Source organism: Chelonia mydas, chromosome 1 (assembly GCF_015237465.2).
Source record: "Chelonia mydas isolate rCheMyd1 chromosome 1, rCheMyd1.pri.v2, whole genome shotgun sequence".
NCBI lineage: Eukaryota > Metazoa > Chordata > Testudines > Cheloniidae > Chelonia > Chelonia mydas.
In genome coordinates, this window is record NC_057849.1 from 164,971,580 (window position 1) to 164,990,226 (window position 18,647).

Here is an 18,647-nt window from a genome sequence, read left to right on the forward strand (position 1 = left end):
TTTCCATGCAGCTTTCAGGCATTTCACTCTTGTGACTGTTCCTTTTAATTCCCATTTAATTAGCTCTCTCATTTTTGTGGTGTTCCCCTTTTTTGAAGTTAAGTGCTACTGTGATGGGTTTCTTTTTCCTCCCTACATGGATGATAAATTTAATTGCACTACGGTTGCTATTACCATACATTTGAGTTACGCTCACCTCTTGGACCAGATGCTGTGCTCCACTTTGGACTAAAACAAGAATTACTTGTCCCCTTATTGGTTCCAGGACTAGCTGCTCCAAGAAGCAGTCATTAATGGTGTCTAGAAATTGTCTCTCTGCATGCCATCCTGAGGTGACATGTTCCCAGTCAATATGGAGACAGTTGAAGTCCTCCATTATTAATGGGTTTTCTGTTTTTGTAGCCTCTCTAATCTCCCTGAGCACTTCACAATTACCACGCTCATACTGGTCAGGTGGGTGGTAGTGTATTCCTATTGCTATACTCTTATTATTCAAGCATGGAATTTCTATCAGTGAAGATTCTGTGGTACAATTTGATTCATTTAAGATTTTTACTATATTTGACTCCATGATTTCTTTCACATATAGTGCCACTCCCCCACCAGCATGACCTACTCTGTCATTCCAATATATTTTGTACCCTGGTATTACTGTGGCCCATGGATTATCATCGTTCCACCAAGTTTCTGTGATGCCTGTTACATCGATATCCTCATTTAATACCAAGCATTCAATTTAGTCCATCTTAGTATTTAGACTTTGTGACAAAGTTCGTCCTCTACCTTGGTGGGTCCTGCGCTTATTGGCGGATTTTGCTCACCTCAGAGATTCACAGTAGCTCTCAGTTTGGCCACTTTCATGGCTCAAATCTGCCATTCATCAGATAACCTCATCACTGGCCAGCATGGGAAAAAAGAGTAAGAACAATCCCCGCAGTTTCTGCTGATCCACCATGTGGGTCAGGGAACAGCTCAGAGACCTTCCCCTCTGGTGGAACCTCCTGTGTTGGGTCTGGAGTTGGGAGGAACCTGGAACTAATGTATCTACTTTCGACCACTCTCTTGTAGCCATCTGGCCTGACCCTGTCACAACTTCTAGTATTTGTATACAAGCATTTAAAAATTTCTTAGTTTAAGCAAAACCAAATAATAGGCTTTCTTTCAGATTCAGTTACCCTTGTAGATGGACCTAAATAAAATGTACAGCAAAAAAATGGATCCATCACATAATCCCATGGCAAGATTCCAGGAACACAGAGAAGAATAAACTTTTTTTCTTTTGAACTGGTAGTGTCAAAATCACCAGTGAATTACCAGAATTATGAAAACTAATGATTAATCAGCATCTATGGAAAACCACCTACTAGAATTACACAGAAGACCACACGGCTCCTTCCTTTTCATTTTTTCCATGGAAACGTCAAATGACTTTCACCCAGTTTCTTATATGTAGGCCAATCCCCCTTTTAAAATGGGAAACACATAAAAAGCATTACTAGCCAAGTTTTGGTTTCAACTGCGTTCTTTGTTCCCGGAATATTGTATTGGCTGAGTACAGGAAATTGTCTAAATTACTGCAGTACCAGTCTGATGTCTGGAGAGAAAAATATCACACATCCTATGTCAGTTACAGCATGATGCTATAACACCAAAGGGCTTTCCACTGGTTGTTGTGATGACAAAGCAATGGGAGATCTGGCTAAGGATAACAGGATTTGGCCTTAATGCTATGATAGTTAGTAAAAATCACTTTGGTTAATAAATGTTTAAACAAATTAGTTAAGGCATCAACATCTTATGTATATGTATGACGCAATATTAGTTGTGATATATTCTTCAATTGAATAAAGCATAGTACAGTTTAGACAAAGTTACTGACATGATTAGTTTTAACCAGTTTAGTACGTTACTAGCAGTGCTGGTACCATTTAATCTCTATACTGTAAGACCGGGTCTTCATTGCAGAGTTAGCCTGAGTTGTCTACACTAGAGTTAAATCCTCTTGAGGTAGCCTAGTTCCAATGACAGTGGCCACACTTCAGAATAACAGTTGTGTTCACAGTGCATTTGTGCTAGCAGCTGACTTGTAGAAACTTGAGCCACAGTCTATACCCCCAACAGGCCAGCCAAGTTGAGATAAAAGCACCACCACACTTGAGTTACAGGTTTCTGTGGGCGGACAGGATTTGAATTAGGGCCTATACTTGAGTTACTTCTTCAGTGAAGCCAAGTCCTAAGAATAGTTGTTGAAAAAAACATTATGCCTTTGGTTCCCTGAACATATTTACAAGGTGCTAGTTCTCACTTGTAATTTTAGTGGGGTTTTCCCATTTGTAAGAACACAGGAAGTATGGGGCAAAAATCCAATAACTAGAATAAGAGAAAAGGTGTTCACTGAAATATCTAGAATATCACCACTTTGCTAAATCTCATTTTAAACTACATGGCAGCAAAGAATGAAATTACTATGACCAAAATTGCTTTAATTAAATTTGGCTTCCTATATGTGTATTCTCAGGAAGGAGAATGTTAATCAAAATGGTAAAGAGTATGATTTTAGAATTCAACAATTCTGTTCATCCTGACAAAGAGAGAGAACTCAGTATAGTTCAGTAAAATATACTGTAAAGTAGGCAAAAATCCTTTTTACAGGACAGCTAGAATATTACACAATGAGCACATTTTAAGTTTGGTATATTGCACGCTTACCATAGCTCGTTTAATGAAAAATATTAGTTAAAATTCACAAGTATATTACAAAGTGGCAAGTATATTAAAAACAAAGGACCAAAAGTTAAGTAAAGTCAGTGGGATGATGCATGGCACAAATCAGCACTGACTTTGGCCTAATATCATTGATCAAACCCATATGTCAAAGGAGAGTTCTTTCCTCAATCTAAGTTATATCTCCTTAAAACATGCTACAGTATCACCATCCACAAAAGCAATAGAAACAGTAAATATCTCAGCATACCTTTTCATAGGGATATGAATAAGATTAGTTTTGGCATGAGGCAGAATGGTGGTGGTCCTGTTGTGTGTTCGGGAGCAGAGATGCAAAGAACTCCCATTCCTACCTGGTATTTGCACTTCTGGAAGGAAAAGAATGAAAGATGGGGTGGGTAAGAATTTGTAGTGATTCTAGTGGTATTAAATGCCCCAAAGTGAAGGGCAGGGCAGGGCAGGATGGGCGCTGACCAAGCTTCCTTTCATACCACCTGTTAAACCAGGGGAGCACTGTTATTATATGTCTGTTGTATTCCCCCAACTTGCCTGAGGTATCTGTCTCTGTCAGCACCTCTGGGAACCGTACCTGTTGTTGAAGAGTCCTCCCCTCCCCCACCACACACACACTTAGAAATCTGTGCCTTCCTTTCTGTACCAGACAGGGCAAATAGATCAGTGGTTAGGGTTCTAGCCTGGGAAGATGGGGTTCAATTTGTAGCTCCCTACCAGGCTTACTGGGTAACTTTGGGAAAGTCACCTAGTCTCTCAGTGCCTCAGTTCCCCCTCTATAAAATGAAGATAATAGCACTTCCCACCTTACCAGGGTGCCAGGAGGATAAATAAATTAGTGATGGTCATGTGTTTGTGTTGGAGGGGCATGTAAACTACCATAGATAGATTTACAAAATGTCTTTACACACTTCTAACAAATTTGGAATTTAAGGTCTCATTTTGTGTATCTATACACTACATTTTAGGATAGGGGAGGGAAGCAACAGCAATGACCAGTAAAGGTCATATGGGACACTTGATGTATCCCAGGAAACTGACAGCTGATGGTAGTTTTGCACATAAAAATAATATTACAACAGCCCCACAAATTAAGACACAATTCACAGCAGAAAAACTGTACAGAATTACACAGGTTTTCGCCAAGCAGCTCAAATGTACACATCAGGGAATATATGCTCTTAAAGATTTATGTTCTGCTCTCATTATATGGCTATTCATCATACTAAGCTGAAAGGACATGAGCCCAGTGTCTGTGGAAACATCTATTTTTACAGCCTCCTCCATCACACTTGCAAAGTGTGCTTTAATAATGTGAGTACTGGCATGCCTCACTACATAATGAAGACAAACTGTACTTTTAAGAATTAGACAAGCTACGCATCATATTTTTTCTATTTTTCTTCCATGTCTTCCATGCAACTCCTAAGGGAGAGAAAGGAAAATTGAATTTTTAGTACATAAATTCATAAAATGCCAGTTATCCTTAATGGCCAAAGTCTTGCATACGTTTATCAAGAGAGAAGATATGTTCAAGAAACATGTGGTTTTGTGGTTCATGCCCATACAGAAGTGACCCTACCCTGTCTTATATGACTTATAAGAAGTTCTGGTTTTCTCCATTGCAAGATGGTTGAAATCAGTGTCCAGAATGGTGTAAATAGTCACACAACATGATTTTGGATGTTGTCTTGTGGTGTCAAATTTTACCCACTTTTATTGCACAAACATTTTCAAATATAGCCCTGTGTATGCAATTTTCTTTTTTCACTTGCATCAAATTTCCTATATGCTGATGGTAAACTGAACTGATGAAGGTATAAAAGTAACAAATAAAGCCAAATTATGCCCTTTTTCTGAGAAACTTTTCATACAGCTCTATTCATAACTACTCCAAAAGTTGTGACAACTCTGCTTGGTTTGAGAAGCTTTGGTTCAATAATGGAAGGCTTTATTAGCAAGAGCTTGGAAGAATTAAGACATTTCAAGGAATAACTTCATTTAGTCAAAACGAAAAGGCCATCTCAGTAGGATGTGTCAGATTGAAAAATATTGCCACATACTGTGTCGCAGTATGTGGCAATATTTTTCAATCTGACACATCCTACTGAGATGGCCTTTTCGTTTTGACTAAATATTAAAGTGATCAAAATAGAAAGATCATGGGCTAGATTAAGCCTGAAGTGGGGAAGGGAGGGAGGGCCACACAAATGGCTTTATGCCACCTCTTCATACCCCCATCATCTCTGGGTGCAGTCAGGGGTGGTTTTGGCTTTAGGTATAAATTAAATCATCCTTAGGGTTGTTATAAACCATGTCCACCTTGTTAAGGCCCTCAAGGGGCTGTCTATCCATTAGGGTCATTAGAGCTTATCACTCTGTGGCCATGCCCCTTTGTTCTCTTGGCATGTCCCCCAACATTACACCCAGGGTCAGGACTGTGTGGTGTGTAACTGGCTATGCTGGCTGGCAGCGATTGCTCTAAAGGAATCCCTAGCTGTATCTTTAAACTAGCTTTTCCTCCTACTTACGTTGTTTGCGTAGAGTAAAAGGGGACAAAGGGAAGGTGAGGCTCTGGCCCTTTCAGATAGAGGAAAATGAGTCTTGTGTAACACTACTCCTTTGAAGGAGCTCCAGCTAGACAGCAGAGAGTTCTCTTAGAACAGAGCCTTGTGAGGAGAAGGAATGCAAGGAAATAAAGGAGAGACGTTTTGCTTATTAATGGAAAAAAAGAAAATTCACATTTCAGGCTGGCAGTGGCTATGAGTCACTTGTTTCAATTGCTAAGAGTCCCTATTTTGTTTTAATTACTAGGGTATGCCTACAGTGTAATTGGAGGTGTGATTGCAGCACTTGTAGAGATACCCAAACTAGCTGTAATCTAGGTAGCTCGGGTACGAGTAGCGGTGAAACTTCAGCAGCATAGGCTTCAGCATGGGCTGCACAATCCTGCCCAGAATCCTGGGTACTTGTGAGGCTAGACTGTGCTGAAGTACATGCCCCATGTCTTCACGGCTATGACAGTCGTGGAATGACAGTCGTGGAATGGAATGACAGTCGGTCACACAGTTTGGCGTTACTTATTAAAGCTGACAGAATAATTGATTTTTTGGTTCAGGAGCTGAACTGAAACATCTCCCCCCAAATTGTTTGGTTTGAACCAAAAGTGATTTTTTTTTTTGCTTGTTTGTTTTTTCTCATTCAAATAAAAAATGAAAAAAAATTGTTTCAGGTCAACAAAACGTTTCATTTGACCCAAAACATGTGTTTTTTTGTTTTTGGTTCATTTCATTTAGCATATTTTTGAGGCATTGAGAAGATTTTAGTAGTAGTAGCGATAGTATTATGATCTCTTTCAGAATTAGTTATACTTGTATATATTTCAATAGAGGTTGTACTGATGATCCAGTGGACCAATGAAGAAATTATTTATTTATACGACTTGCACTTTACTATATCATCTGAGATTCCTCACTTATTTTGTCTCCTCATCTGGAGAGTAACAAAGGCAAGAACATTCACATAATTAAATCACCAGCAAATCACTTGATTTTCTGAGAGCATAGACATGTTTTACTTTTACATAGTGTATATTGATTTTTTGTGTGTGGCTATTTTGTGAATAGCACTGTGTATCATGAACTATCTTTAATTTACTGCCTCAGCATAAAGGGAGAATCTAGATGCAGTGTAAGTAATTCTTGATGAACTGATATTTTGGAGCAAAAATGATCAACACCACAATGAGACTGTGATAGATTTTCATAGATTCATAGATACTAAGGTCAGAAGGGACCATTATGATCTAGTCTGACCTCCTACACAATGCAGGCCACAGAATCTCACCCACCCACTCCTGCGAAAAACCTCACCTATGCCTGAGGTATTGAAGTCCTCAAATTGTGGTTTAAAGACTTTAAGGAGCAGAGAATCCTCCAGCAAGTGACCCGTGCCCCATGCTACAGAGGAAGGTGAAAAACCGCCAGGGCCTCTTCCAATCTGCCCTGGAGGAAAATTCCTTCCTGAACCCAAATATGGCGATCAGCTAAACCCTGAGCGTATGGGCAAGATTCACCAGCCAGATACTACAGAAAATTCTTTCCGAGGTAACTCAGATCCCACCCCATCTAACATCCCATCACAGGCCATTAGGCCTATTTACCATGACTATTTAAAGATCAATTAATTACCAAAATCATGTTATCCCATCATACCATCTCCTCCATAAACTTATCGAGTTTAATCTTAAAGCCAGATAGGTCTTTTGCTCCCACTGCTTCCCTTGGAAGGCTATTCCAAAACTTCACTCCTCTGATGGTTAGAAACCTTCGTCTAATTTCAAGTCTAAACTTCCCAGTGGCCAGTTTATATCCATTTGTGCTTGTGTCCACATTGGTACTGAGCTTAAATAATTCCTCTCCCTCTCCAAGATGAAGAGTAATTTTATTAGCATATTTTTCCCAAATGGGAGAGTAGACCATACCCATTGAGAGTAGGGATTCTGAAACTGTAGAAGGTACTCACGTCTGGAAGGATGCCAAGAGATTAGATAAGGGATAAGCCAGTGGAAGAAAAGGGACATGGGAAATGCCATCTGATTTGAGAGTGGATGAGCATTTCAAAAGGTTCTGATAAGAATTGAATCCAAACTGGAAAATTCAAGAATAAAATGGTGAACTATGTGATGTTTGCCCATACATACTCATAACAATTGGATATCTTCCAGACAAGTATTCAGCATATCTAAAGGTACGATTGATTACTGAAGAATCGAGCTGCATGAATAACTGATTTTTCAGTTCTGACAGTTTCAGAAAAATGGTTTGGGTCAAACCAAATCTGATAATTATGCCAAGCTGAGACCCACCTGCCATTTAGGAGCAAGTCAAAATATTCCTCTCCCTGGCTTCAGATTTAACACCTAATATTAATCAGGTTTTTGTTGGAATGATTTACGTGCATAAGTTACAAAGCAAATATCAAAACTTCTGGGAACTTTACAGGTATCTTTTTTTTTAATGCTTCTCTCCTGACCAAAGCCTGGCCCCTTTCCAAAGGCCATTTTTGTATTAGAGACTGGAAAGAGATTTGTGAAGGGTTTCATTTGATTTCAGAAAGTTGAGAGAAAAGAAATGCTCATTAGTTCCAAATTGCCAATAAGCACTAAGGCAAGAGTTATTAAGAGAAAGAGTCATGAGAGAGAGATGCGTCTGGGAAATACAGTGTAGTCTCATAAAATGCTGGAGCTGTGTACTTAAATATACCACGAGAGAACAAAAATAAGCAAATATACTGTGGCTCTGTAGGGTAAGTAGGCTACTATTCAATAGAGAAGTGCAATTGCTCAGATGCTACACAGAGAGCATGATTAGCAAATAGCCAGGTTAAGCCACTAAAGCAAAGCTTGTTTAAAATGACCTAGGAAACAGACCTGCATCCTTAACAGAAGTGAACTGATACGTTTTGTGTACACAAGTGTGTGTGTGTGTGTGTGTGTGTGTGTGTGTGTGCATGCGCACACACGACATCTTTACAATATTCACAATTTGGATTAATATGGCTGCCACTGGTGATTCATGTACAAATGGATGCAGAAGTATATTTTCCACCTGTAAACTAGATTGGTGCTTAGCAGCTTGGACAGTATTGCCAGCAACAGGTGGCATACAAAGGAAAGCCATCTTCCTCCATAGAAAGGTTTAAAAAAAGGAGGTTATGAAGGGCCTTTCTTGTGTTTGGTACAACTCTGGTCACCAAAACATACAATTAATAAGGCTGGGATTTTCAAAAGACACGAAAAGGAGTTAATCACCCATCTCCCATTGAACTTCATGGGAAACTGGACACTTATAACCCATAGGGTATTTTGAAAAACGTAAGTTATTAAACTGTATGCTGAAGAATAAGAAGCATGGGGAACTACTGTGCTCCTTAACTGATGAGTTGTGCAAAGTCAGGAAGAATGATCGGAATGTCCTTTTGATGCTGTTATAACAGTGGTGATGCTCTATATTTAATTAGTGCTGTATGTATGTATATAGTAAGTGAAACACTTTTGAGATGGAAGGTTTATCTATAATAGTACATTTCTCAAAAAGTTTCTGAAATGACATCTGTTGGAATATTTAAATTTAATAAGCAAACACCAATCTCAATAGAAAACTAAATGAAGATTGAGCTTTCTAAACCATAAAAGTTTAGCCAAATTATATTTGCACAATATAGCACATGTAAAAAGTTTTCCCTTTGCAAAAGTGAAATCTATAATAAATATGTGATTTACGTTCACACATTTTCATGATAAGGCTGCTCTTTCCCCTGTTAGGATCAAAGAGGCCTGGAAAAGAGAAAGAGAGCTGAGAAACTGCAAAACCAAGATTCTGATCCTGCAAGCACTGAAGTAATGAGTGTTCCTGGTGGGCACAAGGGTCCACATGTGCAGAGCAGCATGCAGGACTGGGACCCAGGTTGAGACACTGTCACAGGAGAACAGATGTTTTTCTGTACTTCTGTAAACATAGTGGACCTTGAGTGCACTCCTAAGAGGCTCACTCCCTGTCCCTGGCCTTGTTAAGGCAGCCCACCTGCCCATAGTTCTCTGTCTCAAGGTGCAGCAGAGTCCTCACATCCATCCTAAGGGATCTTTGGCTACAAGTGGTCAGGCTATGTTTGTATTTTATACGTGGTGAAGTTTTGAAACTAAAATGTGTATGACCTGGAACACTGGATCCTCGCTCCCCTAATCTTTCAGAAAATTTAGGTCCTGTTCCTATTTCACATTCAAACTTTGCAAGTCAGGCAAAGTTAAAATAATTTCTTTTCCCCCACCCTGGCATCTGATGCAGGAAAGCACCACTGTTCAGGACTGCACTTAATAATGTATTTATGTCTCACTGATGTCAATGGGTTTGTCTACATCGCTTCCAGGAGCAAGCCTCCCAGTCCAGGTCGAAAGACTCATATACTGGCAGGGCTCAGATTAGCATGCTAAAAATAGCTGGGTAGACATTGCTTTGATGTTGCAGCTCAAGCGCATCTTGGGATCTCAACCCCCCTTGCTCCCTCCCAGGGCTGAGATGCTGAGCTCCAGCCCAAATCGCAACTCTACACAGACATTTTTAGCATGCAAATGTGAGCCCTGCTAGCGCAAGTCTGTCTCCCCGGGCTGGGAGGCTCTCTCCCAATTGCAGTGGAGACATACCCAATGAGACTTCAACACATGCTTAAATGCTGTTCTGAAGAATGGCCTCTGATTTAAGAACCTGTTCCTCTAAACAGAGCCACACATGCAGACTCTGATGCTTTCATACAGGAGTAGGCCGTCAGTTGTACATCTTTCTTGTCATCTAATCACAGCTGTCAGTATTCAGTCTGTCATCTTGCAATCATAAGTTCATTTGTTTAAGTAATGGTTAATTATTGTTTCTGCCTAGCACTTATGGTTTAAATAAGCAATTTCAAATATATTGTGTTCCCTTTTTACTGTTTAAATGTAATGATAAAACAACATATATGGCTAGTAGTTTAGAGTAGTACAAAGTGGGTTGCCAGGGCTGGTGCTAGACTTGCTCGGGCCGAAGACAGAGCCCCACTGTCCAGGGCCAAATCCCAAGCCCCACTGCCTGGGGTCAAAGCTGAAGCCCAAGGGCTTCATCCCTGGGTGGTGAAGCTCAGGTTACAGCCCCACACCCTACCCCGAACTGGGGCTGAGGCCCTTGGGCTTCGACTTTGTCTCCCCCCTCACCCCCCGCCCAAGGCAAAGGGACTCGGGCTCGGGCTTTGGTCCCCCCTCCTAGGGTTGTGTAGTAATTTTTGTTGCCAGAAGGGGGTCAGAGTGCAATGAAGTTTGAGAACCCCTGGAGTCGTAACAACTTGAAAATTTTCTCTTGAAACTTTTTTTTTTTTTGGTCAAAAATCTTAATATTCTAAAACCAAAACCTTCTTTGAATTTTGGCCAAATCCCAAAATATTTTGATTAGCAATGATGCCATGGTGGCTATTCATTGTGGCAATTCATAGTCTTTCATAATGACAGTGAATAGTCATTGGGACAGGGAAAAGAATGAGAATGACTCTATAGCCATGGGAAGTTAGTTCACTCATCTAGAATGTGGGTGACCCAAGTTTGTCCATACTACAATGATTCTTTAATTATTCATACAAAAGTGGAACAGCATCAACAGGAGAAATCCCACATCTCAGGAGAGTGCCCTCTCACTCACTGGGCTAAAAGTTATCAGGAGGGCACCTCCTCCTCTTCTGGTCATTTTGAGAATATTGTCCTCCTTTGCTTTTGTTAAAATGACCCAAATCAAAAGAAAAAATTTTGAGTCGGGTCTAACAAAACATTTTGTTAGATCCAACTTTTTGATTTGCTGAAATTTTTCAAAAAGTTTCACTTTTGGTTCAACCCAAAACTAAATTTTCTTTCAATTTTTCAGAATTGCCAGCAAACAAAAAAAACAAAACAAAAAAAAAATCAATTATTTGCCCACTTCTCCTCCAGATGCACCATGTGCCCTCACTAAGAGGGGACACTGTAGTGTGTCATGAGAGGTATAGTCTGAGGAGAAAGGGTGAGGATGAGACACCCAACTACAATTCCTTGCAGGCGCTGAGGAAGCATTTCCAAAAATTGAAAAATTTCAAAGTTGCCTGAAATACTTCAGTGTTAATTTTTTCACTGAAAGTCAAATTTTTCCACAAAACCGCCAGACCTGCTGCCCATTAGCCAATGAGCTCTAACTTATAGTAGTAATATTCTTTTAAAAAAATCACTCTTCAATTAATAATGATATTTACCCTCCAAAACTGAGTGATTCATTTTAAGGTGTGTTTAGGGGCAGCTAGAATGTTTCTGGAACCTGCCACCTGGGGTAGAGGCCTTCTATCCTCCAGTTATGTGGCTGTAACTTAAAAAGTCTTTTAAGTTTTACTGTGTGCTCAAACTTTCTTCTAATATACTGCAGATAAAACTAGTTTATAGTTTTAGGGCCGAAATTAACAGCTCATTGAGAAATGATGATCTGTGCCCTAATGAAACATTATCACATCTCAGCTGCTAAGTAGAAATAATAACTTAGATTTACAGCACTTTATTGATTTGAAAGATTATGCAAACAGTCCAGTATGGTCAACTACTTTGAATTATCCAGCTTCCTCATACTATGTATCAGGAAAAGCAGCCAAAATCATTTTTATTTTATTTTTTGTATATGACTTTGTCAGAAAGACACCAGAAGTTAGTAAATTATTAAAAGAACAGCACATCTCTGGTTCTGCAAGGTTTCAGTGTATTTGCACTTTAACAATTAATAAGAAAACTGTGGAAAAATCAATAGCCCCTGGACAGTTTTTGCTGTAGCTCTGTGGTTCCTTTATACAACTTTAGTATCATAAATGAGCTATAGAGGATTTGAAACTGGCTTCTGGTGGGGGAAAATACTCATTGAGAAAGTGGACTCCCCAGCTGGCATTGAGCTGGTGGAGTATCTCAGGACCAATACCATCTTACAGTCTGTAACAAATATTGAGAAGGGATGTGTCAGGGGATGGAAGGAGCATGGCTGCAGTATTCTGTACTCCAGCTATTCTTACCCGCTCATGTCCCCTGAGGTGCCATGGGCAGACCAGGGATAAATTAGAGCTATCTTGAGATGGCCCTAACATCATACCAGGGTTCAAGGTGATCCCCAGCTAGCCACAATCTACCATAAGACAAGAACTGAGAATCAGGGCCCTTATTCCTGTTAAGATTTCACAGTGGAGTGAGCCTTTATTTTAACAGAGAGGAGCGGGGAAAACCCACCAAACCCACAGCCTGAGAATAGGAAGGAGTACTCATTCATTCTGAAGGGAAAATGAAAGTCAACAGAAAAATATATTCCATGTAATAATGACTTATAATGTCTTAACAGCTTCCACATTTTACTTTTTTAAAAAAAGAAAACCCACATAGAATTCCCAGTTCTAATTTTTATTCCTCCTCCTTTCTGATGTGTTCTTCCATTAGTAATTTCCCACTCACTTCTATTAGTAAAATCACTCACTCATGCCACTTTTCCCCACAATATCTTTTAAAATAGTTTTTTATTCAGTCCAGAGCTGACTATTGGCAATATGGATAATGTTTCCTTTATTTCAGAAGTCGTAATAGCTCCATAAGAAGGACAGACTTGGAGATGGTCAGAAAACTAACAGCCAGCTCTCCTACATAGTGTTTGCCCTGAATACTGAGGCTGGGCATTGGGCATCTGTACTGGTGCTTGTGTGGGGGAGTTCTTTCCCTAAGGACCATAGAGCAGTTGTGAAGCTGATGGCTGAAGTAACTTGCATCAAGCCACTATGCAGTTAAGGGCACAAAGAGGATCTCTTCAGCAGTGGAGTGTGGTGCCACATCCTTCCCCAGCCCACTCACATCCTGTCCCCTCCTGCCTGCTGCATCTTCCAGCTCAGGGAGTTTGTGTAAAGCAGGACTCCAAGAAGGGGTGAACTCTGTGTATGTCTTCCCCTGCCCATGCACACACATCCAGGTCTGGTGCCTGTGGATGTTCTTGTGCCTGTAGGGGCAGGAGCTGAATTTTCTGATAAGTTCCAAGATCAGGCCAGACTACCCAAAAGAATCCCATATAAAGTTTCCCCTGATACATTTAAGTAATTAGTTTCTAGCCATTTTCCAACATGGCCACCTTTGAATATGTTTTATCTTTTTTTTTCATTTTATTTAAAATTCCTTGTATTGCTGTTTTAGTTGCTAACTTTTTATTAGCAGGGACAGTTATTTTCTAATGAAAGTTTTAAGAGAGGTGTGGAAGCCTTGCAACAAAAAGGACCTACCCATAGAGTTCAAAGGTAAAACAAATGAAAAAATTCCCCCTTCCAGAGGTTTTCTACTTGCCCCTCAGTCTCTCTTAGGTTTGTCTCGGGGGATGGGGGTGAAGAGGGCATGACTGCTAGTCCAAAACAAGTATGGGGCCAAGCCATGCTTCAAAGTAAAATAAATTTGAACTGCCAGAGATCTCCTTTCCTAAATCAGGGAGCATTTCTCAGGGCTCCTTCCAACTCTTCATGAAGTCCTTCACCTTCTGAGAGAAGGAAAATCCTTATATAAACCCCCCAGCCTTTCCCTAAAAGCCTTGCTGCAATTCTGGACTAGAATCTTAGCGAGTGCTGATTAAAAATATCTACTAAACAATTATTTTTGCTAAAATGTCTGCTTTGGGGGGGAAAATCCAAAAACTTGTTGAAAAAACTAACAGAAAACTAAATAACTACAGCTGAAAATCAAAATCTTTAAGTTGGAAATGCCGCCTCTGTTGGCCAGGCTTCCCAGACATACTACCTTTCCCATGATGCACCACAACCACAGTACACTGCAGTGGCTCAGCAAGAGGGGAGAATATGGTGCCTCAGGGATGATGTATGGGCTAGGCTGTCAGGAAGGACTACAAGAGAAGAGGGACACGAGGCATCCGTGATTTATCATTTCAACCCATTTGGCCCATCTTTCTTCAATTAGTTAGTTTAATTTAATACAGTTGTTCCATTTCTCTTAATTCCAGTCAACTGCATTTCGATTGCTGGTATTTATTTTTGCAACCATAGTGATGAAATATTTATTGGCCGCAGTTGTCATAATTTTAAATTGGTATGTATCTTCATTTAATGTTAACAATTCAGGACACTTTACTAATACTATTGTAATAGAAGTTTGGGGATATATCCTCGAAATAATTCTTGCATCTAATATCACATCAGAAGACTCTTTAGGAAAATCCCAGAAGTTATAATTCCCTCAGCCAGGCTGTGCTCTCTAGCATTTTGCAGTGAATTTAGACTTAAATTTTCAAAAATGACTAGCAATTTGAGTGTGCCTCAGTTTTTGGGTGTTCAGCTTTGAGAAACCTTAAAGGCGCCTAATTCTGAAAAAGTGCCTAAGGTCAATGATTTGGCTTTATTTTAATGTTAATATTAGCCAATCTTTTTATTCTGGAAACTGATTTGCAACATTATTGAAGTCTAGCCTATTGTGTCTGTTTACCAACATAGGCATTCAGAATCATCATACGAATGGTTCTGAGTTTAGTTTATTACATTCATAATCAACAGAAATTATACAATTTGATTTTTGTGCACAGACCTGAAACTGAGTTTATGTAAATTCATTTGAAATACATACATCCATCTGACGTGTATCATACAAGTTTGCTAATACTTGCTCACAGTGATTGATATCCCGCATAACAAACTTCTAAACTAAATAATGCAGAAGTAGTTTGCCTTGTGTATAAAGTATTTCTTTATTAAGCTTAAATGTGCAGGGCTTGTGTTTTTAATCCAGTGGTTGCAAAATCAGGAATCACAATTGCTTTATAATGCTTACACTAACTTTTTAAAAAATGATGTAACAAAATAAAGGCCAAAAATAATGAAGATTGACAATGCCCTAAGCAAAGTGATTGCAACATTTACTGCACATGATCAATATTCGTTTGTCTTTAGAAAAATACTTTTTATAGAATCAGTAACTCTTATGACACTGACTAATCCTAAAGCGTTAGACAACATAATACGGAAACGCTTAATGATTGACACAGGACACCATGGTAGAAGGAGAAAGGGTTTCTGACCATCAAGGCTCTGGACCAGCGTGAGACCTTTGCCTAGATGAAGCTTGCTAGGCTCCACTTCACCGATGCATGTTATTCCCACTTTGCTGATATTATGTGTTTGTTTCTTTTATGGTTGTGCCTCAACACTCCCATCAGGAAACAAGGCCCCGTTTTACAAAATACCATACAAATAAACAACACACAGACAGTTCATATGCTCACAATATGGGATTTTTACAAAATATGACAGGTGAATAAAGAGACAAACATGAGGACAAGGTTCTAGTAGAGACAGGCATATTTGCATTTTTAATTGTACAATGCTCACAGGAGTCACAAGTGGTTGCCAGTGTAGTATAAAAGATTAAAGAAGTTCAAATGTGATACAGAAAAATACCACAAATTGTTAGGGACTGGAAGACTTTGGGTCAACTGTAGTATAGAAATTAGCAATGGAAATAAGTTTCAGCACATTACTTTCTTTTCCAATGCAAGATTGTTCTCTGTTGTTATTCTGTAGTGCTTTTCCAGTGTGATTTTAATTCCAGTGATATGGCAGTTAGCACTTCTCTTGAGATATTCCATAGTCTAATAGTTAGGAATTTTTCTGATAGTATGAAATAAAACAAAGGAAAATTTAGGCTGTTACTTCCAACTATATGCAAATACTTTTCTGCTGTTTGTTATAATTTTTATTCTTTCAGTCTTCACTGTCTAATGTGCAATTAATCACTTCCAGTACAAATGCTATAAATTTCTCTTGCCTACAAGCAACACATCTGCATCTAGTGTCCTTATCTTTCCTATCCTGAACTGTGTGTTGTTCCTCTTTTTTCCCCCCCTCATTGGCCTTGTCCTCCTTCTCCACATTCTGCTGTGGATATCTTTTTGGTAGCTTCTGCACAGGATATTTTATGGATAGCTTTTAACTTTCTGTATCTGTCTAGGTTGTTCCATTTCCAAGCACCCTTTGTATGCTGCACTGTGCTTATGCCCAAAATTGCTACGTTTTAGTTCTGTTCCATCCATACAGTTCTCATGAATGTTCTCCTCCACATTTATTCACTCTTCATTTTCCCTTTACAGACAGGCGACACATGCCCATACCTTTGACATTTATAACATCTCAAAGAGGCCAGCACATATGGCTTAACCCATAAGAGCTGATATCCTATATTAATCATATTGGGTAGCATTGGACCTTTACATTTTATTTGGGTGGCTGTGGATGATTTGTGTACCGCCTCACCTGATAATCAGTTGCTTAACAACTAGCACTTGGTCCCCACTTATACCCTTTTAATTTCATTCTCAGTCATAAGAATCCCATATATTACCCCTCTGGCATCTGTCAAATTTAGGTAGTTGGCGAATTTTATTCTTCCCTAAAACTGTAGTGTTGAGAAGTTTCTCAGCCTATTCCTTATGTGTATATTCTCCTAATAAACCTCCACCCTGCATTCTTTTAGCTCTTAATATATCTCCAATATTTTATTGACTCCTTTCTGTTGTTTTCAAGGGGTTAATATCCCCTATCTTTACATCTTCAGCTAGAGATTTGAAAATTATAAAATGTCAATCTTTCCCCCCCCCACACACATCCCTATCTGCTCTCTTCTCCAGAGGGATATTTCTATTATTTTTTTCCCTTTTCCTAATTGAAAGCCATTCCTCATCTCTTACTACTTTTTCCCTCATTTTCCAACATAACTTCTAGCCTTCTCCTCTCAGCCTTCATTTCCAGCACTGTTCAGCCAGCCCAAGTCACCCCATGAGTTCTAAGCTTCAACTCAGAGCTCTCTTCTAGTTTCAGCTTGCTGGCTTTAGACAAGCTCAGTCTGCCCCTGCCCAGCTGGGCTTTATCAATTAGCCTTTCAGTCCATGGTTGTCTCCCAGGTGCAGCCTACCAGGTTAATGGTCCTAATTTACCCTGCTCTGCATTGTGTGGGGTGGGTATCTCACCACAGTCACCTACCTTGTCTCTCTAAAATCCAGGGACCAACATGGCTACAACAACACAGCGTACAACAGTCATCTGATTTCTGGTATTTGTTTAATAATTCAGTATCACATCCGTATTCAGGAAAGCCCGTAAGTGCATGCTTAAGGGCTTTCTTGAATCAGGGCCAGAGCATATAAAAATAAGCATGTGCATAAGTCTTTGTAAGAGCCCAAATCCTGAGTGGTGTTGAGCACCTGAAACTCCCATTGACTTCATTGCAGGCTGGAAGTGTGCCATGTTGTGCAACACTGGTTCTTTTTTACTGCAATTAGTTACTAAAAACATTTCCATCTTTGCATTTTTTTCTTTATGCATGACAGGAGCCTTCTTAACAAAGAAGACCATGGACAATTATTTTATTAACTCCACTATAAGTAAATCTTAAAGTTAAACAGATGCTTGTGAGTTAGGGCCTAAATCACTTGCTTATACACAATACTAAACTCTGCACAGATTATATTTCACACTACAAAGAGGGCTCTTATTGTGGCTTTACTGGCTAGGGCTACTTGAGGGAAGTGCAAAAGGGCACTGCACCATTGGGTCTGCAGAGGACAGAGCTGAGAGAATGGCTCAGGAGTTTTGCTGCACAGGCCTGGCCGCAAATAGACCCTCTTGGTCTGGCCATGGGACCTGAAGAGAGAGCAATTTCTCCCCTCCTCGCCTTTCCTCCTCTCTTAGGTTCAAATTCCCCAGATCATAAGCCTCATATGCTACGTGTGCAGTGGTTTTGTTACCATCTGTTATACACACCCAATGAAATCCTGGCTCCAGGACTGAAATCAATGGACTCTTGCCACTTTTGTCAATGGAGCCAGGATTTCACCTCAGACTGTACAATGACTAATCTTCGTCCTGAATTTTCTGGGGGAATTTAGCTAAATACACTAGGCTCTTGCCATTTGAATCCCATAATGTAAAATACAGAACTGGACATTCAGCATAGTAAGAATCTGACTTTACTTCCCCCACTGTAAATCCAGAGTGACTTCAGTGGAGTTCCTCTTAATTACGCCAGACCAACTGAAATCAGAAGCTTGTCCTATTTCTTTCCCTAAAGCCTGATGCTGTTTTTGTTACAGTATTCTGTTCATTCAGATACAATGTGAAGAATCCATACAGGCACAGTTGGATCCCAAATCATGTTTACTAAAAATACACAAATATGAAAAGCCTCGCTATATATGTACTGTTACTCTGACTGGTTTCTGGTAGCTTCGTAAATAGAAAACTCAGAGGGAGACACTAAAGGGCTCACAAACTACTCAGAGAGATACCCCCCTATTCATATACACTAC